Source organism: Aythya fuligula, chromosome 1 (assembly GCF_009819795.1).
Source record: "Aythya fuligula isolate bAytFul2 chromosome 1, bAytFul2.pri, whole genome shotgun sequence".
NCBI lineage: Eukaryota > Metazoa > Chordata > Aves > Anseriformes > Anatidae > Aythya > Aythya fuligula.
Window position 1 is genome coordinate 182,273,599 of NC_045559.1, and position 12,258 is coordinate 182,285,856.

The window sequence follows — 12,258 nt, forward strand, 5'->3', positions numbered from 1 at the left end:
ATCAGGAGGGAATACAAGTGATATTTTTCAAATCTTGCCATTTATGCTAATAAATGTGACTGAGCAGGAATAAGGTCCGATATTATCACCTTATCTTATTAGTTAAGTTTTTAAGAGGTTACTTAATTTTATTTAAAAAGTTTGCTCTAAAATGGTAATTAAACAACAACAACAGCAAACAGAAAAGGACAAATCACTTAATACTTCAGCTGTAGTCTCAACTTCTAATGAGCTCGTGTTTCCTGAGCAGAGAAGCATTGCAATATATTTCAATTCAGTCATCACAACCAAACCACTAAGGACTTATGTAGAGCTGCATTCCTGAGAGGCTGTGCACAGGCTTTAAAAATTAGTCATGCAGCCACATCCTAGCTTTCCCACATAAACCTCTGCACTGACATGAGTGAGTTTTGATAAGCATGCTTTTTTTTTTTTCAAAAGAACTATTCAAAAAATTTGCACTTCATGTGTTAATTTCCCAGCACAGGAAGTGAGTTTGGGTAAGCACATGGAAATCAAATATAGTTGTGGACTGACAGCTTTTGTATCTGGTGCCCTTCAACACTATACATACCAGCTCTCATGAGAAATGTGAATACTGTTTTACAGTGGAACCCAGCTAAATCCCACTAATGACTGGAAGATTCATTGTAAACGGCTGGATTTGGGGAATTAGCAGGTGAATGAAGAAATACGATAAAAGACCAGAGGATAATGCACTGCATAGTGTACTTTTTCATTTGTTCTGACAATTGATTTAGTTTTAATTTCATACTTCATACATTATCAGTAAGTGCTGGAGTGTAAAAGCTACAAATAAAGAGTCTGAGTAATATGAAACCCCACCAGGGCTCTCTGATTATTTTTGCTGAAAGGCAGAAAAAGTGCCATTTTATCTAGGTTGATAAAAGCATGTATTTTATCCTCCTCTCATTTACAAGCTAATAGTTGCTATTTAACAGCTGGTTTGTAGAACAGTTCTTGATGGGGGAGATAACTGCAAAACTAGAGACTCAAAATCAGTCTGTCTAGGAGATGAATGTGTATCTTCACAGGGACTATAAACAGACAACAAGGTCATAGACATGTGGTACCACAATTTCACTTTTGGACTTTGTCTTCCCAAAGACTGTGTCTTACTGACAGCACACATTTTTGGCATGGTGAAATGAAGGCTAGTGTTGCAAGCCCACCTCAAACTTTCACAGACCTTCACTGTCTTCAAAATAAACATTCTCCTTCTTCTCTGCCCCATCCCATACACCTGCAGCCCCTCCAAGCCACTTGTTTCCTTCTCCTTCCTACACACCCCTTCTCTTGTGCAGTGCATGCTGTACATCCAGGTGGTAAAACCCATCAGAGAAACTACTCCAGGGGAATAAAAGAGTTTTACTTTAACCACCTAGTTCTCTTAATTGCTTCAATGCACCAGCATGCAAGTGGAAAGAGTGTGACAATGTGGCTGCTGCTGTGGGAAGGTGGGACTGCTTTCAAGAGAAGTGGTGGCTTCAAGTGTAGATGTGAGTAAGGGACAAAGGCCAATAAATGTTTGTTGTTGTCTGTTGGGATCAAGTTCCACACTTTTTCTGTCTTTTTTTTTTTTTTTTACATCTAGATCTGTCAAAGATTTATTTATCTATTTATTTATTTATTTTGAATGAGGTGAAAGAACTGGGTGATCTTGTGAATAAAAAAATAGAATTATAAAAGAGGAAAGACTCAGAGGACGTCGGGACATGACTATTTATATTTAAATATCGCATATATTCAGCAAAACTGTGAATATCTGGTGAGACAGTATCACATTTCCCTTCAGACTGCCTATATGCATTAGGTTTTTCTAGTACTTTCTAAATGACTATAGTGGAAGATACACACAGACTCCATCCTGTAGTCACTTGCCACAAGGTGGCAAAAGATATGGTTTCATCATCTGTTTCCACTTGCTGGCCGATATGTGCAAAGGCCACTACTGGAAACCTTAAGCCTGAATGTTGCTTTAGTCACAGCCTTTTTCTCTGCCGCAGAGCTGTGCTGGCCAGGCAAGGTTTTCATTTGTGGTGATGTAGGCTGAAAACGAAACCCTGGCACAGGAAGGCTTAGCATGGCTGGTCTCTGCCATAAAATATCAGCAGCATGGAGGCTCCTCTGCACTGTGTGGTCATCGTCAGCTCCAGACAGGGTAAAAATGGATGTGTCATTAAGTATCTGGCTAAATGAAGACTGGTGAAATCCTCTTTTTTGACAGACATTTGGACCAATAAACACCTCTGCCTAAGGAAGAGAACAGCAAGGCAAGTTCCAAGCAAAAGCTGAATTGGTGTTTAATTTCACTGCTAATATTAATATTGGACTGGCAGTGCTGTTGCCAGGTGTCTTGAAGCGTCCAACCAAGAAAAAGTCACTCCAGTGGTTCGCAGCTGTTAACAAATGGGATGAAGGAATGCCTTAAAGCTGGTGCTCTCCTGCCTCTCTGCTCTCACAGTGTCCTGCAGCCATCCCAAAGTTACTACCAGCATGGGGTGTTCCTCAACTAGTTCGAGATGGCTTGCCCACATTTGAATTGAGGGTCACATCCTCCCCACACTCCCCAGTCTGATACTGATAACCATCAAATGATAATGCTTCTGCAAGGGGACTGAAAAATGCAGCTACTGCATTTGTTGCCTCTGTCCTAGCCACAAGCATGTGCCAGGCATCCGGTAGCACAGAGGAAGCCTGCAGACCACTTGCAAATCAATAGTAAGTGGCCATAACCAAGTAATCCCTGGAAAGCAGATGGGTCTGGTGTGGTGTTCTTTTTTTCTCTCTCTCTTTTTTTTTTTTTTTTCTGAACAGGAAACATGTTCAAAAGTCAAACTTGCTTCCTATTGTTTGTTTCTGTTATGTTCAGGGAAATGGGACTTTGGAAACAACAACAAAAAAGAAGGTTAACAGCACTACATCAAAGAACTGTCCAAATCTCATGTTTCTCCTCTTTGGGTAACAAGCAGATAAGGAAAATAGGATCTAGATTATGTCCAGCTGCTCATTCTGAATACAGACATACTGCATTCCAGGCAGAAAAAGCACCTGTGTAGAAACCTTGTTAATTCTCCATTTATTTCCTTTCATGTACCATTTTTTTTTTTTTTTTTTTTTTATAGGCAATTGCCACATAGTCAAATCTATAGTACCACAATGTTCCCTGATATCTCCCCAATAGATACCTGTTTATGTTAGTTCTAGGTAGCAGAAACAAAATACGCAGGTAGAAAATTTAATGAATGGCATTACAGTTGAAAGTTAAGCTTTTAACATGCAGAGTATTGCGTGTTATTGGAGCTTGTTAGATATTTGCTCAAAAACACAAAGTTGTGTGTATTTTAGTAAGTACTGAACTTCAAAATAAATCAAATTTAATTATGCAATCTGGAGATAAGAGGACAAATGTAGGGAAAAAAGGACATCTCTGGTCCAAGGCTTCTCAAATCACCTGCACAGAGAGAAATCAATTTATTCTTTTCTGTTAGGCCTGTGAAAAGATAAATCCACTGACCCTGAAAATAGATCTCTTTTTATTCTTGGCCACATCCGTAATCCTCCTTTCTTAATAGCTCAAAAGAAAGTCATAATTAATATGCCACCAGAGAGTTTTCATTATTTCTTCAGAATTACCTCTTAATTTACTAGATTAGCCTGATTAAGTAATGAATTTGTCAGTTCCACTTTCTTTCTTAAGAATATGAAATATCTCATTTTTGACCATGTGACGCTGAATTGAACTGAAGGAAGGTGTTTTGGTCTAGATTTATTTTTTTTTCCTGGTTAAAAAACAATTAAAACATTTTCTTACTGGAGGCCTAATCACTGAAGACTGCAAATCCCCACCAGCCCCCTTTCTACCTGCAGACTTTGTAGCCACCCAGCTGGAGGTGAAGCAGAGTCAGCTGTTCCCCTTCTGCTGAGAGGGGAAGAAGGCTGTAGTAGACCACAGACCTGCTGCTGTAGCACTGCAATTTATTCATTTACTGAAATGCTGACTTTAAGTGCCACGGAAGATGTGCAGTCATTCTTCTGGTCTTCTGCAGAATCAGTTCCTTCCACTTGTTCTACGAGGATATATATATATATATTTTTTTTTCCAATATAGTTCAAATTTTATATGCATCAGTGAAGACAGCCTTCTTCCTTCACTGGAGAGTAGAAGAAAATTCTGCTATAGTTTCTGTGCTCATTTATGGACAACTGTGGGCTTTTCCTTTTAGTGTTTTTTGTTGTTGCTATGAAAACACCTCAAAGTACTTTATTTTCTTCTAAGTGTGAGTCTGTAATGGATCAGAAAGTGTCATCCTCTTCTCTTTACATGTCAGGAGAGATTACTTGTTGCCTGCATTCTTACCCATAAAATTGATCAGTTAAGTAGCTAACTCACTGACTGCATGAATTAGTGTGCTCAATAGCCTAATTTGTGTAAAATATGCAGTGGTTGCCATTAAAACGTCAACCTTTACCCCTTATGGCAGCTATATTGGGAAGGGAGACTTGTAGGCTCCTGCCTGAAACTTAGGGTTGATCGCACCGTAATTGCCATAGGTGGAAATTTTCTGAGAGCTTTGGAAAGGTTTAATGCATGGTTGTGTGCCTGCATGTGAACAGCCAGAAGTTGGTGTTTTCTTCCGGGAGGCTGCCAGTAAAACCTAGAGAGGAGCTGAGAACACAGTCAGTCTTAGGAGCTGCAGCGGGATGGAGACTAGCATACATGTATATATATGAAAAACGCTAGGTGGAGAGAGCCAAACCACAAATAACCATGTGGCACTGAAATTCCTAGAGACCGGCAGTTCACAAATCAAGGGAACATACCCAGTGAAGAGTGATGAGCTGAAAAGGAGAGCACAAAAGCCCGACACGCCGCCAACCCAGCAAAAGTTTCCAGCCTGCAGCATTTTAGTGACTCACGGTCTGAAACACCGAGCAGTTCAGGAGCCGGCCGCTCTGGCTACGGAGCATTTTATACTGTGCAAGTGTGCAAATGATGCAGCGATTTCCACTAGATTCCCAAACCCACAGATTTTCTTTTAGGCCCAAGGAAAAGGTGACAGCTGCTATTGTTTTAACCTCCTGTCTGCAGCTCTGACGTTGTGTCTGTGCTACAGGATTACACCCCGCTCAGCAGAGACCTCGCTGCAGCTGGTGTGGAGCAAGCCCTAAAGCACATCAAACAAAGGAAGATTTTTTAAAATAAAGCTCTAATGGCCTTGTGAGCATGTGTGAGGATCGGTGAATGCAGAGACTTTTCAAGTTGCCCAAATAATAGGAGCAGCATGTGGCCTTGTTCCATCCCCAGCGTCAGCTCAGGAGCAAATTTTACATCCTTGCAGCAGAGGTACCAGGGCTCTTCAAAGAAACCATGGGGAAATGAGCTGCCAGTCTGAACAGACAAGGCAGATGTGATGGCCAAGAGATGTTTTGTTAATTTTTAGCTTGCTTGCTGTGATGGTAAACTGGGTACTGGTGCATGGGGCAGGGAAGTGGCCAGCACAAACCTCACCATGTGCTCCAACAAGAGCTGCTTCCCTAATCCCAGGGATGGTAGAAATGGGGAAACTGCTGAGAACAGCAAGGAATAGACATGGCCCAAGCTTGAGAGTGAGGGAGGGAGCATTTGGAGGAGCAAAATGAACTGGGAAAAGTTTCCTGCAAGCAAAAACCCATGGAGTTGGCTGAAGCCGAGGCTGAAAGAAGGGGTCTATCTTGCAAGAGCACAGTGACCTGGGGGAAGTGTGTTAATAAATACATTTTATTTCTATTATCTTTGGATAACCATGATGAGTTTAAAACAAATTGGCTGGCTGAGCTTATGTTCAAACACAGCCTGTCTGGGTGGTTTGATGGCTCTTTTGGGGGCTGTCTCAGGGCCATCACAATGTTCACTGCAACAAGCAAATGAAAAAAAGAAGAAATCTTATGGTGCATTTTGTGACCTGAACAGGCATCCATTTCTTCCTGTTTCAGTGAAGCAGACTTGTTTCAGCAAATACAGTGCCAGCAGGAGGGGAAACACCAGCCAATCTGAGACCAGAAGGTGGTGCCCCTGAAGCCTTGGCCATGGGGACAAACTAATGCTTCCATGGTCATTTGGAGGCACACAAGGCCAGGATAGCACAGACACAGATTTAGGCACCTGTTAATGGGCTGCACTGAGACAGTTACACGGAGGGAGACCTCACTCCTCTTGAAAAGTTTGTTTGTTTTCAAGGCCTGGTGCCCTTTTCCCTCTCCTCCACTCCAGAGACTGGCTGCTGCTGCTGACTTGAGGGAGAGGAGGAGAAGAGTACTGCTTTGCTCTTTTGTTTCTGAAATATGAAGGAAATCAGACAAATGCAAAGTTTTAAAGGTCCATTCAACCTGAATACTTTTGGATAGAGTCAGCCTCATGCATGCAGGCTCCTATGCCAAGAGCAGAAATTTGAAGCACTTTTCCAGAAAGCATTAGCTTTCCAGAAAGCATTTTCTCCAGATAGCCAGGAGAGCTAATGAGGTAAAAGGTAACAGAGACAAATAATACGGGGAAAAAGTGAAAGAAAATAAGAACAGGGAGACAAACCAGCCACCAATTTCAATGTGAAGGCACAAAGGTGACAAGTTCCGGGCTCCCTGCTGTGCTGCGCTCCCTTACCTCGCTGCTTTGCCAGGACACCAGGGCTGTGCACACATCTCCCCAGTGGCCAGGAGTTACACAGAGCTTGTGGAAACCTGGACTAAGTCACACAAATGAATGGGATATCCAGTATCCTGGTTGCTACTTCAATATAATTTAGCGGGAGCAAAAAGACACCTCTCCCAAGGCTTCCATTTCTTGCAGAGGTCAGGGGCTCCTGGTGAGAATTGAACTGACTTTCCCCTCCACAAGCCCAAAACAATGGCATTTAAACAGAAATCAAACCTCAGACTTACTTTGTTATGTCACTGAAGTCAAAACGTGTAAGAAAAATCACCCAAAGGACTTCCATTCAGTCTCGTGTGTGCTGCCTTTCATGTGCGTCTTAAATTACACTCAAATGAGGCTCCTGTGCCCACAGAGCTGTCAACATACCACTGCTTGACTGCGTCTGTTGGGAAAAATCCATTAGTTTGGGTGCCAGAATGCCATTAGTTAAAATCTTATCTCTCTTTCTCTCTCTTTGTCCCACTGTCATCAGCTCACTCTTCACCCACTCCTCCCTTAACTTCTGAATCTGTTGGCTGGTTTCAACCAATTTGGAGAGAAGTGGCAGAATTCTCAAAAATAATTCAGTACCTACAAGCGTTATGACAATCAGCAGCTCAGTAGTTGAAAGAAGCACAAATTAGCTGAGCTCATGCCAGAGAAAGGTCAATGGGAGCCATTTCCTGCCCAAATGAGAAGCCTGGTGGTCACATCTGGCCACCTTTCTGGAAGCAGTGCTGGCCTGGGGTGGGTGAAGACACAGGTGGAAAACTGGCTTGATGCTGATTTGGGCAGCAATGAGCAGTACACTGTACTTTCAGGAGGCAGAACTTGCAGCATCTTTGCTATCACATTTTCACACCTGCAGATAGAGGACTTGATTTCAATGTCCTGAAATATAGCTGAATGGCAAGAAAGCCCTGAGAGGACAGAATAGCTCCTTCATCTTCTTCCTCCTTTCCTTCTACTTCTGCTTCATTCCTTATTTTGAAGGGATGCTTTTTATACAAGAGAGAAGTGGCCTTTTGCCTTCCTTTTTTTTTTTTTTCTTTCTTTCTTTTTTTTTTTTTTTTTTCCCCATGCATTGAATTTAAAGATGAAAATGGCTGCTTCTAGTCTTCCCATCCTAGGTTTAGTTGTATTATTGTGATCTTTCCAAAAGTGCTGTTCTGAAGTTCCGTGACAGGGATTGTATCTTTCACTGCTACCTCTTCAATACTGAAGTCCTGTGAATATTTTTGGAAAAAACAAAACAAAACAAAACACAATCCCATCCCACTCCCTCCCCCCCCACCCCCACCCCCATCCCCCCAATATATGTATATATATTTTTATATATATATATTTTTTCTTGTTTAATAATTCTAACTTTCTTCTCAGAATAAAAAATAATTTTCCAGCTAGCTAATGACTTTCCTTAGAAGTCATTATTAGGCCTGTACCAAGAAAAGAAAAAGATGATGGAAAAAATAACCAATGACTGAATATTTTGCACATCTTTAGCATTATTCTTTTTAAAAAATTTACACAGGCTATCTATGCAAGTGACATTGCTTTGTGAGCCTATGTGAACAGTTCCTTGGCTAATGCTCATCAATCTGAGGAGTGAAACCAGGCAACACACAGTGAAACACTGCCCCTGTGCTTGTCCCCATGCCATATGGCAGCAGAAGCTGGCATTATCCTTTGGTGCTTGGACCAGGAATCTCTTTTGCCCCAGCCCACTGCTGTTATAGATATAACACTTCACTCTTGACCAGTAATGATGTGCATGTGTCAGATAATAATGCTGTAACCTGCAGTAACCTTGTAGACCTGGAACACAGCACAAACACTGCAAAGACAGAGACATTGCAACATCTGAATAAAAAAAAAAAAAATTAAGTTTGATGTGGTCTAATTTACTGGAAACAAATAAAAGGAATTCCTTTCTGTTTTTTATAGGAGAAATTTGGCTGGAAAGTATCACAATTCTGCCTAGTCTGAGCTGCTTGCTGGCTTTTTCAGGGTGAATCCACCCCATATAGAAATGTTATAAGTCTCCTGATGATCTTCAGTTCCAGTGTTAAATTATTTGATAACTGTCTCTTGAACTATTTCCTTTGGAAGCCTGATCTTTAACCCAATAACCTTCTGAGTTGGATTATTTTTTTCCCATCATCCAGTTTGAAACTTTTTCCTTAAATTCAAGTTCATAACTGTTTCCCTTGTCTCTTTGCTTTTCCTGCTGTGGTGTAAATGCCTGAAGTAACTAGGAAAATAAAACTAACATTCACATTTTTAGGAAAAGGTACAGCATTGAAGAGGCTTTCAGGGTAGGGCATAACTGCATTATCTGAGCGTTCCCTAGGCTCCCAACCTTTGATGCTATCGCGCTGGGGAAACTTGGTGTGCTAGCTCTAAGGAACAGCACGGAGCGTAGAGTGGAGTGGAGACACCACGGCTAGGCTCTGTAATCAGATGGGGCCTCGATTGTTCTTGTGCACACAGCTGCACTTTTTGCCACCCTAAGCCAAAGACCTGTCATGTTTTGACAAATGCTGTACCCTAGTGTACTTTTTGCTCATTATAATATCATTATAATACCAAAACACACCTCCATCCCAAAAGCTACCCGCCTCCAAGGTGCGACCACCCCTCACTGAGCATGCGCTCTGAATTCCTCGGAGCCTATTACTTTAAATGGAGACGGGAAAACTTTACACCAATCATAACTAAGATATGCTTGACTAGAGCCACTCAAGCTCCACCTAAAAGATAGAAAATAATATAAATTGGCCCAAGAGAAAGGGGATGTTAGGGAAGATACCACCGTCAGGGGAGATACCATCCCGAGGACAACATCCTTAGGACCTCCTGACTCTTGGGATCAGTCGACGGGCTGAGCCTCTCTTCCCCCCCCATTGGGACGCCTTTGGGTGAGATCTGAATACTTGCTTATAAACCTCTATAGAGTCTTTGATCCTTTTAACGCGTTTATTTCTAGGCTGCGCACCTGTAACACCTGTAACATCTGTAACACCTATAAACACCTGTAACATCTATAACATCTATAACACCTATAACACCTGTGTATTTTATGCATACTAGCTTGCTTTTGCAGACAGTCACTATCGCCGGCAATCCAAAAGAACCTGATTATCTGTTGCTGTAATAAACCATACTTGATTGCATTGTGATAACTCTCATTGAGTGCAACGAGGGTGAGGGTGGTTATCCGTGATAGTTCAGTGTTCTGAATCTAACCAGACCCCCAGGCGGTTAATGCATTTTTGGTGAATGTCCGAACGGACCCCCAGATGGTTAATGCGTTTTTGGTGAATGTCTGAACGGACCCCCAGGCCGTTAATGCGTTTTTGGTGAATGTCCGACTGGTTCAGTAACCTGAATCTGACCGGGCCCGTAACGGTTAATCAGCTACACCCCTTAACGCGACAGGTTTCTTATAGGCTGAGTCATTTCTACTTGAAGTTTCTTTCCATTCTTTACTTTGTTTTGCTAACTTAATCAGCATGTTTCTTTTTTGCTCAGGTACAAGAATAACCCTTCTATCTTCATCATTCTTTTGCCCACTTCATCATCTATCTAACTTGCCCTGTGATGCAATTCTTTTCTGGTGGCCTCAGTTAGTTTTATATGGAAATACAAAAGCATGTTCTTGAATATTAATGACTGTGGCTTTTTTTTTTTTTTTTTTATATATTGTTTTGTAATGTATAGTTTTTATCTCCATCTTCTGTTCCTCTCCTTTCTTTGTTTTTGGTTACCCTTTTGATCAGCTGGTAAACAATTATATAACAATTGTTCCCCTAACTAAGCACATTCTCTGTTTTGAAGGATGATCCAACAGGTACAGAACACAGACTGGGGACCATTTGACTCTGCTTAGAGCTGCATAATTTGCCATGTCTTTTACATCTGTGTCCCTTTATTTTTACCTTCTCTGAAGTGTGAATTGGTCTGCATGCCTTATCTGAAGCAGTGAAAAAAATCTATTTTGGTCCTTAATCCACTCTAAGCAAAGGATTTCTTTCCCACAGTAATGTTTCTTTCCCACAGTAATGTTCTTTAACACAAATAGACCTGCAATCCCTGTCTTGTGATCTCCTGGTCTGCAAAAGGGCAGAGCACACCCTTCAACCTCATAATTAAATGACAATGTCAACAAAATACAGTTTTATTACAAATGGAACAAAAAAGACTAACGTAGTCCAACCTTTCTGTGTAAAATTAAACAAATAGCCAGTAGACCCAATTCTTCCTACCATTAAATCCATGAGCACATATAAAGGTCAGAATATGGAGATTCATGTCCCTGTTTTCATTTTTCTTTCTCAGATCCATGTGCAGCATGTTCCTCATCTTTCCCTGCAGAGGTTTAGGATCAGTCACCCCAAATCCATTGCTGCCACACTGTGATTGATTGCTGTCTTGTTTGGGTGCAGTCAAAAGATGAGTAATGAATTATACACTGCCAGAGTGTATAATAAGCTTGCATGATTAAATACAAAATGATGGAGAACAGAGGGTTCAATGAAAAATGTGTTCCTCGCTGAGCCAAACCAACAAGGTGTCAAAGGGAGGGGGCAAGAGGTTCAGACCTCATTTAGCCACAGTCTTTATCAACCAGTTAAGAACAGCAGACTCCTATTGCAATGGTCCTTACAATATTAGTAAACAATTAATAAAAATACTGATATGCTATAATTGATCCAATATATTATGAGTAAAAAAGAATAGCAAACTATTATGTTGCTGTGGTTGGGAAGCAACCTTTATTTTGTTTGTCTCCTACTGATACTATCTCCTACTTCAGGCAGAAAAAGATTTAGAGGTGAAAGACGAAGCCAGTCTTTACCCTTCAATAGGGTTCAAAGGAACTGTTGACTATAAAAACGGAGCTATCCATTCAAAAATGAGGCATGGGTAAAGGCAGAAATTCTATCATCTCATCTGGAGGTAAACAGCAAATCCACTGAATAAGGGGATGAGGGAACTTTATCGTGTTACCTTAGTATAAACAGATTAAGCATATTTTTGCTTTAATTTTTCTGCTTACACCTACTACAAGCATTTGTGACTGTGTTGGCTCTTTTGAATATTATGAATAAATGCATGATTAAGTGTTTGCTTAGCCTGATCCATGCAATGTGCTGCTGGCTCACCCCAGGGCTGCAGGCCACCAGCTAGCAGCCAGGCTCCCCTCTCCAAGCCAAGACACAGAGCAGCAACAAACCCAGGCCCTGAGCACACGATTCATCCTTCTTGCATGTTCTCCACTGCCTCCAAAGCATCCAGCAGGTCAGGACCATTTGAATTGCATGAGCCATGTGGGGAGCAAACAATGGGGTCAGGAAAGGCAGAGAAACTTCCCAGTTCACTGTCACTGCAGTGGAAAAAATTGTTTATCCATTGTAACAGCAAACTTGTAAAATGGCTCAAAGCACGACCATGCTTTGCCGTTGGATGTGTCAGACGCTCAGAAAGCCATCAGTATCCTGGGCTGCATCAAAAGCAGTGTGGCCAGCAGGTCAAGAGAGGTGATTCTCCCCCTCTGCTCTGCTCTC